We start from the raw sequence: 18457 nt of genomic DNA, 5'->3' as shown, positions 1-18457 counted from the left end.
AGCGGACAAGGCACACATCCAATGAATGATAAAATCAGGCAGAAAGGAAGACCTAACAGGGTCAGGAAGAAGACTGTGGGATCAGAGGAACGTGGGCAGGATGAACCTGGAGCGCTGGGAGAAGGGCACACAGAGGTGGCACGGGTGGAGGGTTCAAGGAACCTGAGAGGTGGGAATTTAGGAAGCCCAGGAGAGGCAGTCTTGCCTTCCAGAACACCGGGAACAAAGACAAAATGCTGGGGAAGCCAACTAAGTCGCCAGGGCGCCGTGGGCAGATGAAAGGAAACACAGTCGCTCTTTCAACCAAGGTGGGCACCAAAACTATTTTTGAAGCATGAAGAACAAAGCAGGCTAGGCTCAGTGGCTTCTTGGGAGGCTGAAGTGGGAGGATCTCTTGAGCCTGGGAGGTCGAGACTGCAGTGAGCTATAATCACACTGTTGCGCTCCAGCCTGGGCCACAGAGTGAGACCCTGCTTTTCTCAAGAGAAAAAAAAAGAAGACAGGAAGGCAAAACCCAAAGAGAAGAAGAAATGACTGCTTGGATCACAGCAGACAGGCACAGGAGTGACTCGGTATCTCACCTGTGGGGTAGGGGATTCTGAAACACACTCCTGCGGAACAGAATTCCAAAGGTGCTTGAGAGTATGTCCCTGCGGGGGCCCTCCACTGCAGTGGTTCTCAAAGCGGGGTCCCCAGGCCAGCAGCGTCCACATCACTTGTAACCCTGTGGGAAGTACAATTCTTGCTCTCCCCAGATGCGCTGCAGCAGAGACTGTGGAGGTGAGGCCCAGCTTAAAAGCCCTTCAGCCAGGCAGGGTGGATCATAGCTGTGTAATCCCAGCACTTTGGGAGGCTAAGACCGGGAGATCACTTGACCCCAAGAGTTTAAGACCAGCCTGGGCAACAGAGCAAGACTCCATCTCTACAAAAAATATTTAACAATTAGCTGAGTGTGCTGGCAGGTGCCTGTAGTCCCAACTACTAGGGAGGCTGAGGTGGATGGGATTGCTTGAGCCTGGGAGGTAGAAGCTGCATTGAGGTGTGACTGCACCATTGTACTGGAGCCTGGGCAACAGAGCAAGGTCCTGTCAAAAACAAACACACACACGCACACACAGACACACACACACACACAACAAAACCCACAGCCCTGCAGGTGATTCTGATGCCACTGACTACACGCTGTGCTGGGTTCAAAGACTGCCCACCTTGGTCATGATGTACTCCTCTCCTTGGAACAATCTCTGCTGAAGTGGCCACATGCTGGGGCCAGGGAGCCCTCCACTCACTCAGCTCTTTCGGCAGTGGATGAGATTTTGTGCGTCTTGTTCTCATCTGAATTTCTCTGATGCCCCTCATTTCCATAGGTATAGGAGACCATCCCCAAAACAAGCACTTTTTCCTCGGGTTTTTTTCCCCCGCAACTTCTCCGCATCTTAACATTTCCAGAGTGTGAGCTCCGTATCCTGACATTTGCCAGATTATGATTGGGAGACAAAGGGGCACGAGACAGGGACTGCCTTTCCTTCATCCCATTTAGCAAGGCATGTACTTGTGAAAAATAATTTTATCTCAAGAAAACATGTGCCAGGCATAAACGGATGGTACAGCCAAGAGCACTGGGAGGAGGGGCCCTGGGGGAGGTGGAACGTGAGGATACCCTTCCCTCCGCCACAGAGCCTTCTGGTCCTGAACATCCTCTGTGCGCCATCATCCCATCCTGGTGGAATAGCTGAGCCCAACTGTTGGGGCAAAAATAGCCACCAGGCCACCCCCTTGCTCTCCAGGTAGGTATCCCCTTCGTCTGTCTCTCTCTGCACCTCTCACTGACACCTGGCTGGTTCTTGCCCACCTGGCCAAGCCCTGCCTGTTCTGTCTGCCACCCTCCCCACTGCACATATGTAAACAGCAGCAAGAGGCAGGAAGTGGGTTCTTCTTCCACCAGCCCTGCTGGCCAGTGGCCAGTGTGGGCAGCTTCAATGCCCGAGCAGCAGTTGGCAGCCTGGGCCATGCCCCTGGAGGGCCGGCACTCCCACTTGCTGCACTAGCTCAGCCCTGCCTGTAGCCCTGGCCACTCCCTAGAAATGCCTGTCTGCCCATGCCCAGCCAAGGCTTCTCTGTGCTTGGTGCAAGAGCTCCTGCGGCCTGGGGCCAAAGTACTCTTTAAACAAAAATCTGACTCTCTTCCTTGCTTAAAAATTGCTGCAGCTGGCCGAGCGCGGTGGCTCAAGCCTGTAATCCCAGCACTTTGGGAGACCGAGGCGGGTGGATCACGAGGTCAAGAGATCGAGACCATCCTGGTCAACATGGTGAAACCCTGTCTTTACTAAAAATACAAAAAATTAGCTGGGCATGGTGGTGTGTGCCTGTAATCCCAGCTACTCAGGAGGCTGAGGCAGGAGAATTGCCTGAACCCAGGAGGCGGAGGTTGCGATGAGCCGAGATCGCGCCATTGCATTCCAGCCTGGGTAACAAGAGTGAAACTCCGTCTCAAAAAAAAAAAAAAATTGCTGCAGCTGTGCATCCTATCTATCCTGTCACTAGAGATGTCCAGTACCAAGGCCCCAGGATCAAGGGTCTGTATAGCATCCCCGCCTGCTTTCCACCACGCTCCTGCTAGATCCAGCCACCCTGAGATGTTCCCAGCATCCCAAACAGGCCCCGTTTCTTCAGTGCCTGCTTATCTTTGCATATGCTGTGCTCTCAACCTGGAAAGCACCTCACCTTACCACCCTTTTTCTGCCTGGCACACTCCTGTCTAGTCTTCAAAACCCTTCCCAGCACCACCTCGCTATGAAGCACTTTGGCCTCCCCTTGGTAAAGTTGGAAGCTCTGGCCTTCCTGCCTCCACGGTATCTGCTCCACTGTCATGCAGCACATCTGGTCTCACTGTGGCTGCATGCATTAGTGTTTCATCCTGAGAATAGTACCCCTTGTTTACCTCCGAAACCACTAGGGCCTTGCATGGTACTTCACCCACAGCAGGTGCTAAGTGATGTGGAGCTGGGCTTTAGATTCACAATGTCAAAGCCACCCATTCTCCACTCTCAAGAAAAGGAAACATGGCTTCAAGGAAGCACACAGACTTGCTCCTTGCAGATGTTTAAAGGCAAAAGGAAAACAGCCACCTGCTAGGACAGGTGAGACTCCATCGTGACCAACAGGCACAGAACAAAGGGCTAGCTGTTGCTGTCACTGCGAACAGTGGGATACTGTCCAGGAATGGACTAAAATTCTATGGAAGGGATTTGGATGCTTCTCTGATACAGCATCTGTCTAAACTCCTAATTCCGAACTTGCCAACCATCATTAGTAAGGAAGGAGTCCAGGCCATGTACATCCACACTGCTGTGCACTGTCTCTGGCCTCCTCACCCCCAACACCAGCCACACACACTCCAGAGTCAACTACACCAAAGCCTGCCCGCTATGTCACCACCCTGCTGGTCTTTACAAAGAGCAGCATTGCCCCAACTTCTTCCCTTTCCAGGGTCTGGGCCTTTAAAGGTCATCTCTCAAGCTTTTGCCCATGTCTCCGTGCCCATGTCATGGCACAGCTTCCTTTCTTATCTTCTTGCCTAACACTCTTCCTCTTCTCTTTCTCTTATCCCAAACTCCAGAGTACCGTTTGTCAGCTCACACATTTTCTTAAGAAAGCACCAGAGGGAAAGGATGGGGAGGGTGCTGTGTCTCTGTGAAGTTGGTGGTGAATCGTGGCGAGTGTGGCCTCTGAGATGGATCAGACTGTCCCACCCCAGAGAAGATAGAAGGAGAGGCCTCCAGAGCTGCCCCACTGAACACCAGCAACCCAGAGCCTTTGTGCTGATGGAAAGAGCATGGAGAGCTGGGTGGGGGGAACCCAGGAAAGTCCTTGTTATCCAATCACATGCCTAAAGGTCCCACTCTGGGGACTTACAACCCTGGACCAAGACCTGCAATCACATCGCTTGATGTCTCAGCTTCTTAACTGCCTCCAGGTCCCTGCACAGCCTTAGTTTCTTCCAATCTAAAGGAGGATGATAAAGATATTCCAGGCGACAGAAAATAACAGTGTCTTGTTTCCCAACCGTAACTGCAAGCTTGTTTTTTAAACAATTTTGTATATGGTTCCATGAAATATAAAGACCAATGCTGATTTTCTACGTGGGGATTAGAAAATCCTAAATAAAGAGGGAAAGATTGGTGTGCCTGCTTGATAGGTTTACTTGCTTGCATTTCTTCTGTTCATTCATTCGTGAGTCTAATTATCCATCCATCCATCCACTTATTTTTAAATATCACATTTGCTTGAATAGAAGGTAAAGCTCTCTACCTTCCCAAATTATCTGTTGGAAAAGAGAAAGTTGATATGCAAGCCCTTACAGAATCTTTCATATTATGCGTTGTTTTCTCAACTATCTTATTTTGAACAACAATATACCATTTGAGAAAAAGTATTAGCACTCCAATCAAGGCTAGTTAGGGATGCTTACAAAGGTCACTTAAAAGAACAGGTTTTTGGCCAGGCATGGTGGCTCATGACTGTGGTCTCAGCACTTTGGGAGACTAAGGCAGGCGGATCACGAGGTCAGGAGTTTGAGACCAGCCTGACCAACATCGTAAAATTCCATCTCTACTAAAAATACAAAAATTAGCTGGGCGTGGTGGCACGTGCCTGTAATCCCAGCTACTCAGGAGGATGAGGCAGAACTGCTTGAACCTGGGAGGTGGAGGCTGCAGTGAGCCAAGATGGTGCCACTGCACTGCAGCCTGGATGACAGTGCAAGACTCTGTCTCAAAAAAAAGAAAAAAAAGGATTGGTTTTTATGAAAAGCAGCTACCATACTATAACATAGATTCAGCAATTTTTCTTTAAAAATTGTTATTTCTTTCTTTCAATAGGTTTTTGGGAAACAGGTGGTGTATAGTTACATGAGTAAGCTCTTTCGTGGTAATTTCTGAGATTTTGGAGCACCCATGCCACTGGAACAGTACACACTGTATCCAATTTGCAGCCTTTTATCCCTCACCCCCTCCCGCCCCTTCCCTCGACTCCCCAAAGTCCACTGTATAATTCTACAGTTCTTATGCCTGTGCATCCTCATAGCTTGGCTCCCTCAGCAATTTTTCTTGAGGGCATAACCTTAAGATTTCAAGTGCTAAATGTTGGAAACAAACCTTTAAAAGGTCATTTCTAAAATGCAGCATACCAAGTGGTTATATTGCTGACATAAAAAAAAATACTTTATAAAGGATTTGAACAGACATTTTTCCCAAGAAGACATTAAAATGGCCAACAAGAACATGAAAAGATGCTCACCGTCATTAATTATTAGAGAAATGCAACCAAAACCCACAGTAAGATACTACCCTTATCCCCACTGGGATGGCTAACGTCAAAATTACAGACAACAGCAAGTGTTGGCAAGAATGTGGAGGTTTTGGAACCAACAAGTACTGCTGACAAGAGTGAAAAATGAGGCAGCTGCTGTGAAAAAACCCATTCAGCAGTTCCTCGAAATGTTAAACAGAGAGTTATCACAGGACCCAGCAACTCCGCTCTGAAGTCTAGCTCAGAGAAACGAAAACATATGTCCACGAAAAACTTTTATATGAACGTTTACAGCAGCATTATTTACAATGGTCAAAAAGCGGAAACCACCCAAATGTTTATCAACTAATGAAAAGATAAACAAAATATGGCATTTCCATACGACAAAATTTTACTCATCAATACATATCAATCAAAATGAAACGAAGTACTGATAGATGCTACAACACGGATGAAGTTTCAAAACACTATGCTAAGTGAAAGCAGCTAGTCACAAAAGGCCACGATGTTGTATGATTCCATTTATATGGAACGGCCAGAAAAAGCAGATGCATAAAAATAGAAAGATTCGTCTTGCCAGGGGACGGGGGAGTGGAGAACAGAGCATGACTGCTGATGGTACGGGGGTTTCTTTTTGGAGTGACGAGAATGTTCTGCAATTAGATAGCAGTGATGGTGGGGCCAGGCGCAGTGGCTCACGCCTGTAATCTCAGCACTGTGGGAGGCCAAGGCAGGCAGATCACTTGATGCCAGGAGTTTGAGACCAGCCTGGACAACATGGTGAAACCCAATCTCTACTAAAAATACAAAAACTATACAGGCATGATGGCAGGCGCCTGTAATCCCAGCCACTCGGGATGCTGAGGTGGGAGAATCACATGAACCCAGGAGGCAGAGGTGGCAGTGAGGTGAGATCATGCCATTGCACTCCAGCCTGGGCCACAGAACAAGACTCTGCCTTAAAAAAAATAAAATAAAATAAAAAGATAGCGGTGATGGTTGCACAACTCTGTGAACGTACTAAAAAACCACTGAATTGCACATTTTTAAAAGCTGAATTTTATGGTATGTGAATTCTATCTTAAAAAGTATTACTCATCAATAAATATCAATTAGCAATTATTAAAAAAATAAGCTGGGTCCGGTGTGGTGGCTCACACCTGATATCCCAGCACTTTGGGAGGCTGAGGCAGGTCGATTACCTGAGGTCAGGAGGTTGAGACCAGCCTGGCCAACATGATGAAACCCTGTCTCTATTAAAAAAAAATTAGCCAGGCAAGGTGGCAAGCACCTGTAATCTCAGCTACTCAGGAGGTTGAGGCAGGAGAATTGCTGAAATCTGGGAGGCAGAGGTTGCAAAGAGCCAAGATTGCACCATTGTACTTTAGCCCAGGCAACAACAGCAAGACTCCATCTCAAAAATAATAACAAAAAGAATAAAAAGAAAAATAAGCTGGCTGGTGAGGCTGAGGCAGAGGCTGCAGTGAGCTGAGATCATGCCACTGCACTCCATCCTGGGTGACAGATTGAGACTGTCTCAAAAATAATAAGTAAGTAAATAAACTCCTTTTGAGTCAATATGAAACAGCCAACTCTCTTTAGACCATAGGTACGATGATGCGTGCAGAACAAGAAGAGCGATGCAAAAAAGCGTTCTGGTGACAAGAAGGACACTGATGTGGGAGATGGGAGTCAACAGTTACAATGTTTCCTAAAGAGTTGGGGAAAGCGATATTTTTTAAGTTTATGTATTAGGTTATTAGCATGTTATTGAAAACGTATTGCTAAAATAATCTATTCAGCATTATCCTACAAAGTTTACATACGAAAACCAGCTTTTTAGTTTTTTTCTAGCAGCCCTCCTTATTGGGAGAACAGAGCTGCCTTATGTCAGGCACACATTGTACATACCCAGTGCCAGCTGTGTGTCAGGCTCCAGGCTGTGTCCTTGGGATAGAACAGTGACTCTCCATACACACATGGCTCTGTCCTCAACAGGGCTTATAGCCTAGTTTGTCTGAATTAAAAAGGAGCTCAAGTTTGAGGTCATTTTTACAAAAGGCTTGTAGAATGGATGGTAATATCTTATAAGAGATGTTCTTAATCTTTTGAGGTCACAGGTGCCCAATGAGCTTATGAAAGATAGCAATGATCTTTCTTTCACAGACATATGCATTTGCTCTGTGGTGAGAATGACACCTCTTCTTTCAAGGGGTTCAAGTCTATAGCCCCTCCTACCACCACACACACACACACACACACACACACACACACACACACACACACGCACGCACGCGCCATGCCCCAGGCTGGACTTCCAACTTTGAGATTGTTCTTTTCCAAATCCATTTGCACCTACAGTCATTCTCCAGCTCCCATGACACGTGCACAATGAGCACCTCACAAGCCTGAGACAGAGAAAGAATTCCAGGTGACCTGGACCCCAGGAGATCGACGAAGGGTCTCAGGAGTCACTGTGGAGGGGACTCAAGGGCCTGGTAGTTACCTCGTCTTCTCACTTCAACCCTGGACGGAAATACTTTTGCCTGGTTTACATTGGGCTTTTGCCCAAGATCAGCTTTGAAGAAAGCTTGCCAGTTGCTAAAAAGTCCCCACACCTCCTGATTGCACATACAAATCAAAAACAGGAAGCTTCAACAGACTTACCCAGGGGACTCACCCCAGAGCATGTGGTGGGATACAGAGGAGGCGGCAACTAGTCCATGGCAGCTCCTGTGCTCTCCTCCAGGGTGCCCCAGAGCATGAACACAGGCTGGGGCTGAGTGTTCGGTATTGGGTGAAGAAAGCATTTTTTTATACAGGGTCATGTAAAGTGAGGAGAGAGCTCAGAGGCTGCACTGGTGACAGTATAGATAAATCAGCTGATTGTTGACCAAGTGTTTGCAAATCTCGAGCTTCCCGGGGCTAGAAAGCTCAGAGTCCAGCAGCCATGGCAGGTGCTATGTCTGCGTAACTGGAGGTCAAAGTCCAAGTTACTAAAAACAGTCAATCTCTGCCTTGTAAATCTCTCCTGTATTCCCGGACCATTGCACCCTCTGCCAAGGCTGCCTAACTTCTTTCCTCCTTCCCGTCTTTCTCCTCTCATTCAACCTGGCACAGTTGTACTCAACAGCAGGAGGAAGAGAGAAAAGGGAAAGGCAAGACCCACAGGGATTAGAGACTGTTAGGAGTGGTTTAGTAAAGAAATGATGGAGTTCCTGCCCTACATTGCTGACTCCCTCTCTCTCTGGGTTGTAGGAAATCTCCACCTTCAGGACAGGCAGGAAGGGCATCCCAACCACAGGGCAAGAATTCAAGAGGGTTGGGATATGGCCCCTGTTCTAGTTGCAACTGCCTGTTACGACACCCGCTGCGGGGAATGAGGAAGAGCTGTCTGGCTCACTCCCTGTGAGCCATTCGTGAGTGTGCAGGGAGGGAGGATCGCTTCCACAGGCCTGGGGAAATGCAATTTTCTGTCCTTAGAATTTGAGGATGAAACGAAGAACAAAATAAAAGGCTCCCTGCCCTAGAGGAACATAGCATCAGGTTGAAGAAGAGACTCTGGGAGACCCTGGAATGCAAAGCAGCCCAGAGGCTGCTGTGGGGAGCTCAGATGTTCTCCAAATGGGTGGGTCACCAACTGAGCCTTACAGGAGAAAGTAGGATAGGTGAAGGGCACAGGACTGGCATTCCAAACAGAACACAGGACTTAAGATTTGAGCAGAGGCTTGTCAGAGACTGGGGAGCACACCAGCCTGGCTGGGGTGAAGGGCTTCATTTGGAATTATGGGGAAAGCTCAGTTAGAAGGACAGACCAAGGTTGGATTATGGGGGAGGGGCACTAAATGGTAAATTTAAGGGGGCTGGATTTGCCTGGAGGCACTGGGGAGCTTCCAAGGGAACCAGAGATAGGACGAGCCTCTTGAGTAAAAATCTGAAGCAGTATTAGGTAACATGACCTGGGTCAGGGTAGGGGCCACAGAAACGGGAAGGAAGGAATGAGAGGCATGAAGGAATCTGCAGGATTGAGTGATGGGCAAGATATGAGCAGAGAAGAGTGGAGGCGTGGAAAAAGGGGAGGCAAGGGCAAGGTTTCTGACCTGAGTGTGTAGGACAGGAACAATCCCATGAACAGAAGAGGAGGGAAGCCAGGAGGAAGAGATGGTTTGGCGTGAGAAAAGAAGGAGTTTAGTTTCTGAGATACAACATTTAAGAGGACAAGATCCTCAAGTGGGAATATCTTATAGACTCTTAGAAGTGAGGGCTACAGGGAGGGAGGGGGGTGGGTTCTGGGAGTCACTGCATCTGTGTGGTCACTGGAGACATGATGGAGAAGGGGCCTGTGGATCTAAGTGCATATTCCTGACTTGATGCTTCAAGGGCTGCCAGACAGAGTTGAGACAAACTTGCATTTCAAGCACACCTAGCAGAGGGGAGCCCCAGGGGGAAGCAGCTGGGCTGAGAATCGAGAACAGGGAAGAAGGAGGTGAAGGGGAATGGTAGGTTCCTTACGGATGTTCTTGTAAGTTGCACATCTCTCAAATCCATCAAAGAACCAATTTCATCTCAGAGGAAGCAGAAGCCTCCAGGGGATGCTTGGATGCTCCACAGGACCCCGAACACCTGAGTTACACAACTGATTCCAATGTGTGAGGCCTGAACTATTTCAAGAGTCTCCTCTCTGCCCCGCTGTGAGTTCAAGCTCTCTTTGCTCCCATCCACTCTACACACCTGAATCTGACCCTGGCCCCTACAGCCAAGTCAGCCTGGTCGACAGCTCCCTGCTGCCTTCAGAATAAAGCCCCGTGGCTGCCTGGGACTTCCAGAATAACTTCCAAACACTTTGGCCTCCCTGTCCAAGCCTTATCTTTGTTCCCACTCCCATCTCTGATTGCCTTTTGCCACTCTTGGCTCTACCCAAAATGAGTCACTCAAACCACACCTCTCCTTCTCTGCTGTTACTTATACTCTTGTTTGGCTACAGCCACCATCTCAAGTTCCCACAGTGTATCCTGCCTATCCTTTCAGAGCTTTGCCAAATGCCACCTCCTCCAGGAAGCATTTCCAGAATCCACAGCCTGAAGGAATCTGTCCTACAATCTCATAGCACTTTCTGCCTCTTACACGGCACAACATTATTTACCTGTAAATAACTTAAATAAGTATCTTACAGTTTTTTAACTTCATGTATAGCTTCCCCTACCAGACTATAAACTTCACGAGAACAGGTATAGTTCCTCAAATTTTGGGGAAGAAGGGGTAGTTCATGCCTGTAATCCCAACTCTCGGGGAGGCTAAAGCAGAATTGCTTGAGCTCAGGAGTTCAACACCAGCCTGGGCAACATAGCAAGACCTCACCTCTCTAAAAATATTAAAAATTAGCCAGCTGTGGTGGTATGTGCCTGTGGTCCCAACTACTCAGGAGGCTGAGGCTGGAGGATTGTTTGAGCCTGAAAGGTCAAGGTCACAGTGAGGTGTGTTTGCATCACTGTACTCCAGCCTGAGCGACAGAGCAAGACTCTGTCTCAAAATAAAATAAAAAATTCGGCTGGGTGTGGTGGCTCATGCCTGTAATCCCAGCACTTTGGGAGGCCAAGGCAGGTAGATCATGAGGTCAGGAGTTCAAGACCAGCCTGGCCAACATGGTGAAACCGCGTCCCTACTAAAAATATAAAAATTAGCCAGGCGTGGTGGCACACACCTGTAATTCCAGTTATTTGGGAGGCTGAGGCAGGAAAATCACTTGAACCTGGGAGGAGGAGGTTGCAGTGAACCAAGACTATGCCACTGCATTCCAGCCTGGGTAACAGAGACAGACTCCAACTGAAAGAAAAAAAAAAATGAGGGGAACAAAAACTATACCCTGAGAGTAATGGGGTGATGGGGAGAAACATTTAACAAGTACCTGGAACAAATTACAAATGAACAAAGTAAGGCTCAGAGGGGTTCTGTCACTTGGCAATGTCAGACAGGCAGAGCGTGACAGAGTCGAGACTCACACCCACACTGTTCTGATCCCAAACTCATCACTTTTCCTGGGACGATGCCTGTGATGTATTATGGGGGATTTTCACACAGTCAGGTGTTTCACTCCATGACCTTATCAGGGAAGCGGTACCAATTCCTAATTTTCAAATGAGAAAAAGGAGGCTTGAAGAGGAAGGAGACTTAGCCAATGTCCCCCAGTTAGCAGGTGAGAGAATCTACACCAAAGCCCAGGCCTCCTGCCCTCTGCCTCTCTTTCCTCTTGCCCAGGCTGAAAAGCTGCCTGAGCTTCTGCCTATAAGGAGCTGAGGGGTGGGATTGAAGCTTGTGGACAGACACTTGCAGCTGCCTCAGCACTGGTGACTGCTGGCACCAAACATCTGCTGAGATCGCGGAGGGGATGTGAGTGGTTGCTGCCGAGAGCCTCTGCAGAGGTGTGAAGCGCTGCAGCGTCAGATCTCTTGGAACCTGCCTGGGACCTGGGGGCAGGACGGTGTACACCTGAGCTGGGTGAGTGGGGCTCGATTTTGACTCCAAATACTCCCTGAGAACACGGAAAACAACTTGAGGTTCCCAGAGCTAGGGAATGGACATAGAACACGTTAACTTAGAAACCAGAAAATGGGCCGGGTGTGGTGGCTCACACCTTAATCCTAGCAATTTGTGAGGCTGAGGGGAGTGGATCACCTGAGGTCACGAGTTCGAGAGCAACCTGACCAATATGGTGATACCCTGTCTCTCCTAAAAATAAAAATAAAAATAAAAATAAATAGCCAGGTGTGGTGGTGGATACCTGTAATCCCAGCTACTCGGGAGGCTGAGGCAGGAGAGTCTCTTGAACCCAGGAGGTTGTAGAAAAAAAGCCAGCTATGGTGGCATGTGCCTGTAGTTTCGACTCATGCCCCTGTGCCCGAGTGAGACTTCATCTCAAAAAAAAAAAAAAAAAAAAAAAAAGGAAGGAAAGAAGGAAAGAAAGAGAAAGAAGGAAAGAAGGAGAGAAAGAAGGAAAGAAGGAAAAAAAGAAAGACCAGAAAAAGACGGTGCTCCAAGTGGCCAGGATCACCATAGGGGCCATTCTGTTCCAGGTGAGATGGGAACCCCCAGAAGAGCAACGCCCCAACTCAGGTCAGAATTCCCGGTAGACCCCCACCACCATCAATCAATCCCATGTGCACTGGTGGGACTGACTCAAGAAAGAAAGGACATGAAAAGAGGGGACTGCCCCCACAATTATGGGGAGAAATGGCCCAACTTAAAGGAAGCCAAATACAGGAGATGGGAATTAAACCCAGTACTGGGTTCTAGACCCCAGGCGAGGTGGATTCTTTGAGCTCCCTGTCTCTAGCGAGTGATCTTACCAGATTCTGTGTGGGTGGATGTCAGAACATACAAGGGAAGAGGGAGAACTGGAGAGGGGAAGATGTTAGTGAACACAGCCAAGCTAGGAAAGGGGAAGGCTGGCCTCTCACAGGTACTGGCCGCTGCGGATCTTAGTTCTAGTCATAGTGACTGGCCGCCTTATCAAAGCAGCACCGCTGGGAAAAGGTCAGAGCCCACAATGATGACCACGAAACTCAGAGCAGTATCCACCCCTGCGGCCCGCCTGTAGCCTACCTGGAGGGCCTCCTGAAAATTAAACTCCACATTCACACCAACCTGCCCGTTGCATCTAGGTGAAAAGCGCATCAGATCATGCAGCCTCAAGTCTGCGCTCTTAATCAACTGTCACCACGAGTAATAATTATACCTTGAGAAACAGCAGAGTGACTCAAAGAGCTGTCCCCTCCCCCCTCGCCGCCCCCTCGCACAGCTCGGAGCTTTGTACACAGTGTTAAGAGGCCCGGAAAGTGAAGGCACCATTTTCTCCTGCCTGTCAGCTCGAGGTACACTTCAAATGACCATCTGGACTTCAGTGCCCGATGGGCAGCCGTACACAGTCTCTTCGCTGTCTAAAGAGTTAATTATGCCTGGCTGTTCCCAAAACAGTGAACTGAGAGCGAGGCTAGGCAGAAAGAAACATCACTGAATATGTGCTGCCTGCTTGTGAGACAGTGCTTGGGGGAAGCTGCCTGATGCCTCGAAGAAGAGGGCCAATAAACTACGGAAAAATAAATGGTGCTGCCCCACCAGTTCAGATATGGCCATATGTGTAAAAACGCTGGAGAGCTCACATTTACTGGATGTGTATCATGTGCCTGTTAGGGGACTGAATGTTTTATTGTACTTCAATGCTATTATCAAGCGGGTGTACAAGACCATCTGGGAAGCTGAAATATTGAAATAGTCCATCCTCGTTGGAAATGGCCATGCCACAGTCCCCAAAGGCCTGTGGCACCCCCAGACTCCCCAAGATGCACTGATGGGTGAGCCTGGCATGGAAGGGGGCCTCTCTGACCCTGCTCAGGGTAATGGTGGTGTCCGTTCTGTTTGATCTGTGCTCAGGTTTTGGTGGCTGTGAATATTTTAAATCTCTCTCTAATACTTACTATCTCACGCCACTCTTACCCAAAGCCCTGTTATTGTCTCCATCTTGCAGATAGGAAGCTAGGGCCAAATGACCTACCTAAGGTCACTCGGGGGTCCCAAACCTGGTCTGGAACCCAGGCAGACTGACTCTGAGCCTGAGCTGTTGACCACCTGCTTCGACAGACAAGGCTTAAAAGTGTTGCAGAGTCACCGCTGTCCCTGCTCTTTCTCCTTGACTCTGGAACTGACCCAAACTTCACAAGAAACTCTTCATCCTCAAGCCAGCAAAACTTATCTTCATCAGCACACTTTCATCCCCAAGCACGTCGCAGCTATGTATCTCTACTCCATCCCCCATGTGGCCATCTACCTTGGAACCCCATTTACCTAAGAGGCCAGGGTCACATGGTCCTGAGGCATATGGGTCCCGGGCAGGGGAAACTAGAGACTGAGTTTCTACCATGCAGGGTAGCCCCAGGGTAGCCTCCCTCCCCTACCAGTCCTCACCATCACTTTCCTTTGTCCTAGCAGGATTTGGGGCACACAAAGCTATTGCTGTCACTATGGAGAGCTAAGTGCCAAGAGACTTGGACTTTCTCCAGGGTCCTCTGCACAGTGAAACAACACTGGAGCCGCAATGCAAAGACTCAGGCTGCTACAGGAGGGAGTTTGTGTCCCTAGCATGATGCTAGAAAGGTTGCACACACAGGCTCCTTCCTTGAAGATCTTCTCTAAGTTGGACACTGCCTAGTCTAGAATGAATTCGGTCCATCCTGGCTAGAGGAGCAATGAAAGACCTGCTTGGTCCACAAACAGCACTCATGTCGAGGTTCACTCAGTGTGGAATGCTGTTTCCCTGAGAATCTGCATGGGTGCTACAGCCATACTTAGGGAATGACACGTGTCTTTTATGCAGGACTTATCATAATCTTGATCATGCAAATATGCAAGACATGTCCAAGTGTAGGCTCATTTGAACGTTTCATCTATGGAACACCCCTGTCCATCTCATGCCACAGGGTCTCTCTGAACACCACTTGGCAAATAATCCAAGGGGCTCGCGACGAAACGTTCATCACAGCGAAATGGGGAGACTTAGCCACTGGAAAGAAGGGTCGTTTTTACCCTAGCAGCTCCCACAAGGGAAACACACTTTCCATTTCCTCTTTCTCTTAACCAATTCTTAACTTCCTCTAGGTTCCCTTTTAGGAGGACCCTAATTTGTTCTTACAAATGCTCCCATTGAAGCCAGAATCCAGTTCACAAGGCACCCTGACTTCCTCTGTCTCTTAGCACTACTTTTCTAATAAGGAACTCATCCTAAAACTGGGAATCACGATAGCCAGATTTCATGGCACATTTGTCTGCGCTGAACATTTTATGCAGCTTCTCTCCTTTAATTCATTCATATTTCCCTTCAGTTAATCTGCTTTGAGTCACTCTCGCTCTCTGCCCACCCATCATCCTTCCAGAAGAACGTTAGATATCCCCACCCCTTGAAGCAGGTCATATGGGAAGGGAACAGCAAAGCTAAAAACATAATGCAGACTGTGCCCCTCCCCCACCGTCTGGGGGCTAACCCCACGTGTTCTCACTGGAAGCAGGAACCCCACCATGTAACTCCCCTGAGGCCTCCGAGTGCTCACTTATGGAAGTAAATGAACCCAAGCACTCTGTTGTTTCGCTCACCCCGTGAAGGTGCTGCAAAATACGTACTGCGTTTCCTTTAGCACTCACTAGGCAATTCACACACATTATCAGGGATCCTCCCAACCACCTGCTCACCTGCTCTCACTTGAGAAGAGACCATTCTGAGGGTCAGAGCAGCTTACCAGTCTACATGGATTTGAACCCAGATCTGTCTGGATTTAATGCTGTTTCTTTCTGAGGTACCATACTCCTTCACCTCTATGGATAATCACTTCCTAACCAAGGAATTGATTTTTTTTTTTTTTAAATAACAAGGTCAATCAGTGAATGAGCTCAAAAATAAAATCCAGGAGGAATAGCTATGAGGTAAACCTGAGACTCTTCTCAGAGTGCCTGGGCTGTTTCCAGCCCTTCCTTCCCAGCACTGTGCCAACCTCAGCTTCTCCTAGAGCAGCGTTTCCAGATAAATACAGGGCACCCAGTTAAATGTGGATTTCAGAGAAACAGGGACTAATGTTTGAGTACAAGTATGTTCCACCTAGTTCATGGGACATACTTGTATTGAAAAAAAAAAAAAATTGGTGCTTACGTGAAATTCAAATCTGAGTGTTCCGTGCTTTTACTGGCTAGATCTGGCAACCCCTTCCGGCTGGGAAGTCTCCTGCCTGGCTCCAGGTCCTAAGTGTTGCTCCCACAGAAGTTGCCATGGCAGCCGCGCAGGCCTTCCAAAGCCTTCTAGAGCTGTCTCCACTCACCCCTGCCGCTTCCCCTCACCCCTGCCAGCTCCAGGCTCCCAACAAACCCAGCTACTTTCATTCTAGCCTCTGATCTCTGCACCTGCTGTTCTTTCCCCTCTTCTCTTCCCTGGCTAATTCCTACTGATCCTTCAGTTCTCAACTTGGAGTCACTTCTGCCAGGAAGCCCTCCTGGCTACTGCTGATCGGCTTCCTCAACAGCCCTCTAACGCAGGGTTGGGTAGCACCCTGCACCTTCCCCCTGGTAGCCCTCCTTTGACCACCCGCTACTCCACACTGCCCTGGGGAACAGAGGCCATGCCACACTCACCCTGTCTCCATACCCTGTACCTGCACCTGGCCGCAGGTGGGAAGCCGGGGAGCGCCTCCTGAATGATTGACGGCAGACCGTCCCGCCAAAGCTGGGGCTCTCCAGCGTGACTACTTCCTTCCTCCCTTCTGCCTTTAGTCACTTTTTAATCAGTGCCTTCCTCCCCCTCCCCCAGAGTGGTTGTGAAAGATGGGGCCTCAGGTCAGCAGCAGCACTCAGGGTGAGCAGGGAACTCCCCACATGGAGGGATCTCCGTGCAGCCACTACCGGGTCACACCACGCACACTGCCCCAGTGGGCCCAGGTCCAGCCACAGCCCAGCTTCCAAGTCCCTCCTGGCTAAAGCCACCTCTGGACACAACTTTCTGCTCTTGTCCTCCCATTGGCCCCTTCAATTAGCCGACTTGCTTCCAGTTTGGGGTGTGGGGAGACACCGGTGTCTTGTGGTAGAGGCTTAGGGCCGGTGGCAGGGCTTGCAGAACATCACCCATATGCTGCTCCACGTTCACCCACCCAAAGCGGTGCCCACGCGCAGCCTGATGACAGGCAGAGGCAGCTCGGAACTTAACCCTTGAGCAGCACTCAGAAGGTGGCTTCTCAAGGAACCAATGTGGCCAGTGTGAACTTCACACACGCGCGTGCGCGTGCACACACACACACACACACACACACACACACACACAGGAGCCCCCCTGTTCCCCAGAACAGCCCTGCTTTCCTCCAGTCAGGGCTTGATTCAAAAGATGTCCTCTCAGGGGGCAAGGAGTGGCTGCAGAGGAGTGGGGGTGGGCTGGGGTGAGACCAGCACCCCAGGGGTTGCAGAAGGGCCCGGGAGGGAGCAGGGAGTGGGGCAAGAGCAGGCAGAGGTCTGAGGCAGGAGCTGAACCCTCCCACCCCATGGCCCCTAACCTGATCTTTAGAGGTGGCAGCCTGGCTGTGCCCTCACACCGTCACCCCCAGCCTCCCCTGTCTGAATATGTTGAGAGGACAAAGAGGGAGAAACACTCTATAGTGTCAAATTTACTCCAAAAATAGAACTCCTCTCTCCGCAGAAGGCTGGCGAGCTCCGGGCGTGTGCACGGCACCCGCGGCTCCCATTTCCTGGGTCTGTGGCTGTTTCTCCGGGAACTCCCAGCTCAGGTGCCCGGGATCCCGGAATTGCCGTCCCCAACCCCTGCCACCCGTCAAGCCACCAACTTCTGCCGGGCACAGCCCCGGCTCACAGGACGGACTCACCCAGGGAGGCGCGGACTCTGGCAGTGACTGCTCCTCGGCCCCACCAGGTGAGCCGGGGCTGCGGCAACTACAGGTGAGTTCGGCCGGGCAGGTAGGTGTGCAGCGGCTCCGGCTCGGCTCCGGAGGCTGTGGCTGAGTAAAAGGGCTGACAGGTTAGAGTTTCCCCCTCCTCCTCTGAGTTGTTAACCACACCCCTGCTGCTCTCCTCCCCACTTCCTTAAAGGGTGGGGTATGTTGTCTGTGTGTGCCGGCTCCAGCCTTTTACCATAAACTCTGAAATAGACGCTGCCTCCAATTCCCTGAGAGCCAGGCCAACCTGGGGGGCAATCTCTGCCTTCCCCGTTGGCCGCAAATGATATCCTCGCATTTATGTGCCCCTTGTAAGCAGCTGATTCCCCAGTTCCTAACACCCCTCCATCCTCTACCCACTCCACCTGCAGCCTTTTGGAGGCCAAAAGGTGTGTGTGAAGGGGGCAGGTGGGAAACCAACTTCTCAGGCTGGCTCTCCCCAGACGCCCGGCAGTGGGAGATGTTACCTGCTTGGTACTCTGAGCACCTGCGTCCTCATCTCTCCACCTCCTAAAGTGGCCCCTGTCCCTTTGCAGGTGTGAAAGATCAGGCCGGGCACAGTGGCTCATGCCTGTAATCCCAGCACTTTGGGAGGCTGAGGCAGGTAGATCATGAGGTCAAGAGATTGAGACCATCCTGGCCAACATGGTGAAACGCTGTCTCTACTAAAATTACAA

The 18457-nt window shown here is 49.7% G+C and overlaps 1 protein-coding gene across 5 annotated transcripts in view; it reads right to left on the bottom strand.

The window, feature by feature from the left end:
* Positions 1 to 17925, bottom strand: part of PTK2B (protein tyrosine kinase 2 beta) — a 131132-nt gene extending 113207 nt beyond the window's left edge. For 2 of the 5 annotated variants that reach the window (XM_032265354.1, XM_032265359.1), the window contains exon 1: positions 17712 to 17925. The gene's annotated coding sequence lies outside the window, so the exon portion shown is untranslated. Of the gene's footprint in view, positions 1 to 16476; positions 17686 to 17711 lie in introns of those variants that run through there. The other 3 variants (XM_032265355.1, XM_032265357.1, XM_032265358.1) reach the window with 2 other exon arrangements.
* Positions 17926 to 18457: the final 532 nt, after the last annotated feature.

The sequence above is a fragment of the Sapajus apella genome, unplaced genomic scaffold (genome assembly GCF_009761245.1).
Source record: "Sapajus apella isolate SASKATOON/1434 unplaced genomic scaffold, GSC_monkey_1.0 scaffold150, whole genome shotgun sequence".
In the NCBI taxonomy this organism is placed as follows: Eukaryota; Metazoa; Chordata; class Mammalia; order Primates; family Cebidae; genus Sapajus; species Sapajus apella.
The sequence above is the reverse complement of the archived record's forward strand: the minus strand, read 5'-3'. Positions and strand labels throughout refer to the sequence as shown.